The sequence below is a fragment of the Sinocyclocheilus anshuiensis genome, unplaced genomic scaffold, assembly GCF_001515605.1.
Source record: "Sinocyclocheilus anshuiensis isolate Anshui unplaced genomic scaffold, SAMN03320099.WGS_v1.1 scaffold29, whole genome shotgun sequence".
NCBI lineage: Eukaryota > Metazoa > Chordata > Actinopteri > Cypriniformes > Cyprinidae > Sinocyclocheilus > Sinocyclocheilus anshuiensis.
The window spans coordinates 928,728-935,679 of NW_015539835.1; positions in this window are offsets into that span (position 1 = coordinate 928,728).

Consider the following 6,952-nt stretch of genomic DNA (forward strand, 5'->3'; position numbering starts at 1 on the left):
CAGACAGATCCAGCAAAATAAGTATAGAAGATTTGGAAGCCGCTCTTGCCAGTCTTAGGGCTTCAACAACTGAAAGCAAGGCAGTCTCGGTCGAATGTCCACTTCTGAAGCCAGATTGGTTGCTGTCAAGGAGGTTGTTCTTTGTGAGAAAGGCTGAGACTTGGTTAAACACAACCCATTCAAATGTTTTTGCAATGAAAGGTAGAAGGGAAACCGGTCTGTAGTTCTCTAAAAGAGTTGGGTTAAGAGTGGGTTTCTTAAGTCAGGGCCATGAGGTTTAGTCTTGAATGACTTGTAATAGAAGTAATAAAATCTGCTTTGTTTACAGCAGACTGGCAATTCCAGAGACCAATAGAAAAAGAAAGTAGTGTATTAGTAGACATAGGCAAAGTGCGCAGGTTGTTAGGATTGCGCTGCCTACAGTGTGTGATGCATGGTTTGCGAGTGGTAGTGATTATAAACCTATTTATTTGTTATAAATTGTAAATTGTACTCACCTCAGAAAAACAAATTCTTCTATCAGACACAGTTGAAGTAAAAGTGCCTCAGATAAACACGCTGTCCTGATTCAAGCGGATGAGATGGTGTAGCCTATTATTTCAACGTTATCTTCAAACTCGTTACGAAATAAAAAGTTTCACAACTCAGAAAAATTTATTTTCCTTTCTTGTCAACATTATACAGCGTGCGCGGTGTGTCACGTGTGTCAGTTGTGGAGGCGCGCACGCTGTACGTCACGTCACTATATTAAAAGCAGTCATCTATATTCTGACTTGGTGAAAAGAAACATTTTATCTTAAAAGAACTTTCAATCTTGTGTCTGAAGTTTAATTACACTTTTTAAATAGCAAATTCTGGAAATCAGAGAGAATATAAAGAGCGTGTATATGATGGTAATGAAATTACGAGCATACGAAGTTGTAGTTACGTTGCCAGTAAGTCATGAAATCACCAATACATTACGAATAGAGTACGTATCTGGAACGTTCTTGGTTATCTTGTTACGTTAGGAGGACGTACTGACGACGTTGTGAGTTGGTAATGGGATGGTAATGAAAGTACGAGCATACGACGCTGCAGTTATGTTGCCAGTAAGTCATTAAATTACCAATATATTACGAATAGAGTACGTATCTGGAATGTTCTTGGTTAACTTGTTACGTTAGGAGGACGTACTGACGACGTTGTGAGTTGGTAATGGGATGGTAAGGGAATTATGACATTGTGGTTACGTTGTCTATTGGTAAGTCATGAAATTGCCAAAAAGTATGAATACATTACGTAACTGTTACGTCGTGTGTTAGATGGGAGGACCTCAGAACAGCTCTTTGTCTGTTACGGAGGACAGCAGAAGGGGAAGGCTGTCTCCAAGCAGAGGATGGCCCACTGGATAGTGGATGCCATCACCTTGGCCTATGAAGCATAAGGTGTGCCCTGCCCACTCAGGCTGCGTACTCATTCCACTAGGGGTGTCGCATCGTCCTGGGCGCTGGCTCGTGGTGCCTCGCTAGCAGACATTTGTACAGCTGCGAGCTGGGCGACTCTTAACACATTCGCTAGGTTCTATAACCTATGTGTTGAACCGGTTTCCTCCTGTGTTCTCACCTCAAACGGGTAGTGGCACTGAGAGGCCTGGTTCAGAGTCGGCTTGCGGCGTCCTTAGCGCCTAATTCTCCAGAGAGTTCCCTGACCGGGCAAACCCTGTCGAGTCCTCCAGCACTCCAGCGGCCAGACGTGGCGGAGCGTTGGCTTTCAGCCAATGAATTCTTGAAATCTGGTGTGAGGCTAGTGCCCATATGAGGGACCCTGTTGGGATCCCATATGTGTATGTCCACGGTACAGTTACTAGGGCCGTGTTTCCCCTGGCAGACCACGTTCTGCCATCTCTAAATGATGCAGCCTGAGCCATCTCAGAGACTTCCATGTGCAGTAGGGCCCTACGGGGTTACTCCACCTGAGTAAATGTCACTTAACCCCCTCTGGGAGGAGGTCACTCCGCAGCATGCCCTTTCCAAATGGATAGGGCACGCTTTCCCAGTGTTATCCAAGTCCTACTGTTGGGTTGCGAGGAACAGCTGTAGTCGACCTTCTCTGTGTAGAGCCCGGTCCTGTCGTCTGCCTTATAGGAAAGATCAGGAGGCCTACACAGGGCACTGGAGGGGGCAGCACCTGTGGCGTGTTGGTAGGGATACCAATTCGTCGGTCATCACCGACGTGACGTCGAGAGTGACCGACTGAAAGGGAACATCTCGGTTACGTATGTAACCCTCGTTCCCTGAAGAGACCAATCCACTTCGAGTGTAACTAAACGGACAATAATGGACATTGGCATGCAGATTTCGCATCTCGCATCACGTCCCGTCCCGTCGCCACAGTTGCTGTACCACCGTTGAGCGGCCGGGTCACCGGCTCGGCTCCTCAGCGAAAACATGAATTAATGCGGTGCACCTGCTGCCTTTTATACTTGCGCTGCGGGGTGTGGCAGCCAGATGCGAAATCTGCATGCCAATGTCCATTGGCTCATTTAGTTACACTCGAAGTGGATTGGTCTCTCTGGCAAGATCCCAATTCGTTGGTCATCACAGACATGACGTCTCCATTCCCTCCTTCAGGGAACGAGGGTTACATACGTAACCGAGACGTTTCTCTGTGTTTCACTTTCTGGAATTAGGCTCGTTTGAGATTAGCAAAATCTGCACAGAACCGATCACCGGTGATCACCGCAAGATGCATGCCGGTTAGAAATGTGTCCGAGTCCACCTTGCTCTGATGTCAGTCTGACATACAGTATGCCAAAAATCTCTCGCGACGACTTGCTGACGACACAGCTTAATACTCATTGGTTCAAACAACCGTGATGCTGCCTTCTCTTCTAAAATGTTACATTTTTTTATCTGATATCATGTGATTGTGTTTAAATTATGCATGAATATTCCCACTATGACAGTGCGATCTCTGTGTGAGATATGTGATTGTCATATTTCTAAAAAATTCTAAAATACACATTTGTATTAAAGTAAAAATGGATGATAGATACGTCTTTCGAATGGAATTAACCCTTTCAATGGTAAGTTTAAAATATTATAACTGACCCCCAAGAGTGAGTTTTTTTAAGGCGACCGTTATTTTTTTCCAGACTCTCCAAGATGGCGCCGTTGTATGTGGCTTGCCGTCTTTCGCTTGCTGCGATGTCTTCTCTGCTTGTTTTATTTTGTTTTATGTTTCATTTGACGCAGTGTGTTTTACCAGTTTTAACTTATGATCGATTATCTCTTTTAAACTTGGAAGATGTTTCAAACAAATTGCTTAATCAAGCAAGAACTGGGTTCGTATTATGCTCCCCCTCCCTAACTGATGTCCATACCTGACATTCTGACGGAGATGACACAGAAGACGGGGTGGATTAGTTGTTAAGCTAAAGCTCTCCCTGGCACTCCCTCGGGAGTCTCAGCCTCCACTGAGGCTTCATGCGTAGGGCTTTGAAAAGTAGCGTTTCCTCTGATTTTCCTCTCTGGAGCCAGTACGCAATTGGATTATTCCCTTGTTTCCGACTGAGGCGGCACCCTGGCTTCAGCTCCCCGCGTTTCTATCATGGAGGAGTGTGCACGGACCATCTTCGCATGCTACCTTGGGCAAAGCAGCCTAAGGAATCCACCGAGCACCTGCCACGGCTAAAAATGGCTTTGATCAATGCCAGATCTGTGGTAAACAAGACTTTCAACATTAATGATTTTTCTCTTCTCGTGACTTGGATTTTTTATTTATAACTGAAACTTGGCTCTCTGCTGGGGATTTAAGCCCTTTTTCTGAACTGCTACCGTCAAATTGTCTGTTTTTAAATACTCCGCACTTGACTGGTCAAGGTGGAGGTTTGGCCTCCATCTACAAAGACATGGTTTCAAGCCGCTCTGTTGCGTCGAATGAGTACAGCAGTTTTGAATTGCAGTTGTTTACTCTGGAACTACATGAACCTCTCCTGATTGCGGTAATTTATCATCCCCCAAAATACAACAAGGATTGCTTAACTGAATTTGCAGATTTTTTGGGAGAATTCATACCGAAATATGATCAAATTTTGATATTAGATTTCAACGTTCATGTTTGTTGTGCCGCTGACTTGTTAGCTAAGGAATTCTCTAACTTACTAAATGCCTTTGACTTGGCTCTTCAAGTCAATGTTCCCACCCATCATCAAGGTCATTCACTCAATTTAGTGTTCTCTCATGGTTTTTCTCTCTGTGATCTTGAGGTGTGTGAAAATGTTTTTTTCTGATCATAAGTCCATTTTATTTTCTGTTCCTTCTGCATTTCATGCCTCTAAATCTAGTACTTATGCTTGCCGGTCCCGGCTTATTACTTCTACCACCAGTAATGCCTTTTCTTTAACATTTCATGAAGTTACTCTTTCAAATGAGGACTATCATTGTGATTTGAGTGCTGATGAGCTTTTGTCCAGGTTTAACACCATTTGTGGTAATGTTATAGATTCAGTTGCTCCTCTAAAGGCACTACATCATAAACCAAGATCAGAGCCTTGGCGTAATAATTCTATACGTTCTCTCCGGCAGATTTGTAGAAGAGCGGAGCGTAAATGGAAAAGGGACAAACTTCAGGTTTCTTTTGAAATGTTGAGAGACTCACTGTCTCAATATCAGAAAGCGGTAAAAGCAGCCAAATCAAGGTATTTTTCTGAAATTATTAATAAAAACTGTCATAGACCGAAAACTCTTTTAAACATTATTAATGCCACTATCAACCCTCCTGTTTGTTCTCTTCTTGATGTGTCTTCAACTATGTGTGAGGATTTTCTCAAGTTTTTTGTTAATAAGATAAATATTTAAAGATTGGCTATTAGTCCCTTCTCCTATGATCCATCAATTCCTCCTAGTTGTACTGCTGTTTTTAGTCAGTTTAATCCTTTTACTGGCACTCAGCTTCAAGAAATAGTGGAGCACCTCAAACCTTCTGGCTCGTCTATTGATGTTATCCCTCCATTTTTTCTTAAACAAGTATATAACATATATATAGTATATAACATTACCCAGAGAAACAAGTGTTAATGATAAATCCCCTGTGAAGTTCGGATCATTATCTAGTCTCATGTATACTCCATATAACTAAAGCTGCAAATTCAACTCCTTGTTACAAATATTTTAGAACCATTACTTCTACCACAAAAGACTGCTTTGTAAATAATCTTCCTGAATTGTCTCAATTCCTCAGCATATCCAATAGCTCAGAAAAAATTGATGTTGTTACAGAAACTATGGACTCTCTCTTTTCTAGCACTTTAGATACAGTTGCTCCTTTACACTTAAAGAAGATTAAGGAAAACAGTCCGACACCATGGTATAACGAGCACACTCGCATCTTAAAGAGAGCAGCCTGGAGAATGGAGCACAGCTGGAAGAAAACAAAACTAGAGGTATTTCGTATTGCATGGCAAGAAAGTACTTCTACTTATAGAAAAGCTCTAAAATATCTATATATGCTATATCTACTTACTTTTTGTCTCTCTTAGAAGAGAACAAACACAACCCCAGGCAGTTATCCAACACAGTGGCTAAATTAATGAAAAATAAAGCATCAACAGATGCAGATATTTCCCAACAGCAAATTAACTTCTTTACTTCCAAGATCGATACTATTAGAGATAAAATTCTAACAATGCAGCCGTCAGCCACAGTATCGCATCAGACAGTGCACTATAGATCCCCTGAGGAACAATTCCACTCATTCTCTGCTATAGGACAGGAAGAATTGTATAAACTTGTCAAATTATCAAAACCTACATGTATAGACCCTATTCCATCTATGCTACTAAAATAGGTGCTTCCAGAAGTCATAGATTCTCTTCTGAATATTATTAATTCTTCAATGTCAGTAGGATATGTCCCCAAAACCTTCAAACTGGTTGTTATTAAGCCTCTCATTTAAAAAACACAACTTGATCCTAGAGAATTAGTTAATTACAGACCGATCTCAAATCTCCCTTTTCTTTCAAAAATACTAGAAAAGGCAGTATCCTCTCAGCTATGTTCCTTCTTAGAGAGAAATGGTATCTCTGAAGATTTCCAGTCAGGATTTAGACCGTATCATAGTACTGAGACTGCTCTCATCAGTTACAAATTACCTGCTTTTATTATCCGATCGTGGTTGTATTTCTTTATTAGTGCTACTTGATCTTAGCGCTGCTTTGACACTATCGACCACAACACTCTTTTCAGTAGACTACAAAATTATGTTGGCATTAGTGGAATTGCATTGGCATGGTTCAAATCTGAACGTCATCAATTCATAGCAGTGAATGACCAGATATCATATCGATCACAATTACATTATGGAGTGCCATAAGGCTCAGCACTAGGACCATTGCTTTTCACACTTTAAATGTTACCCTTGGGAGATATCAACAAGAAACATGTTGTTAGCTTTCACTGTTATGCTGATGATGCTCAGCTCTATATTTCTTCACGGCACGATGAAACATACAAATTCGCAGAACTAACGGAAAGCATAGTTGATATAAAAAACTGGATGACGAGCAATTTCCTACTGCTAAATTCTGAAAAAACAGAGGTTTTAATTATTGGACCAAAAGCCTCCACATGCAATAACCTAAAACACTTGATGGCTGCTCTGTTAGTTCTTTGTCATCAGTTAGGAACCTAGGTGTGCAATTTGATAGCAATCTTTCCTTTGAAAACCATGTTTCTAGCATTTGTAAAACCACATTTTTCCATCTTAAAAATATATCTAAATTATGACCTATGCTCTCAATATCAAATGCAGAAACGTTAGTTCATGCTTTCATGACCTCAAGGTTAGATTATTGTAATAATGTATTGGGTGGTTGCTCTGTGCGCTTAATAAATAAACTCCAGCTGGTCCAAAATGCAGCAGCTAGAGTTCTTACTAGAACCAGGAAGTATGACCATATTAGCCCGGTTCT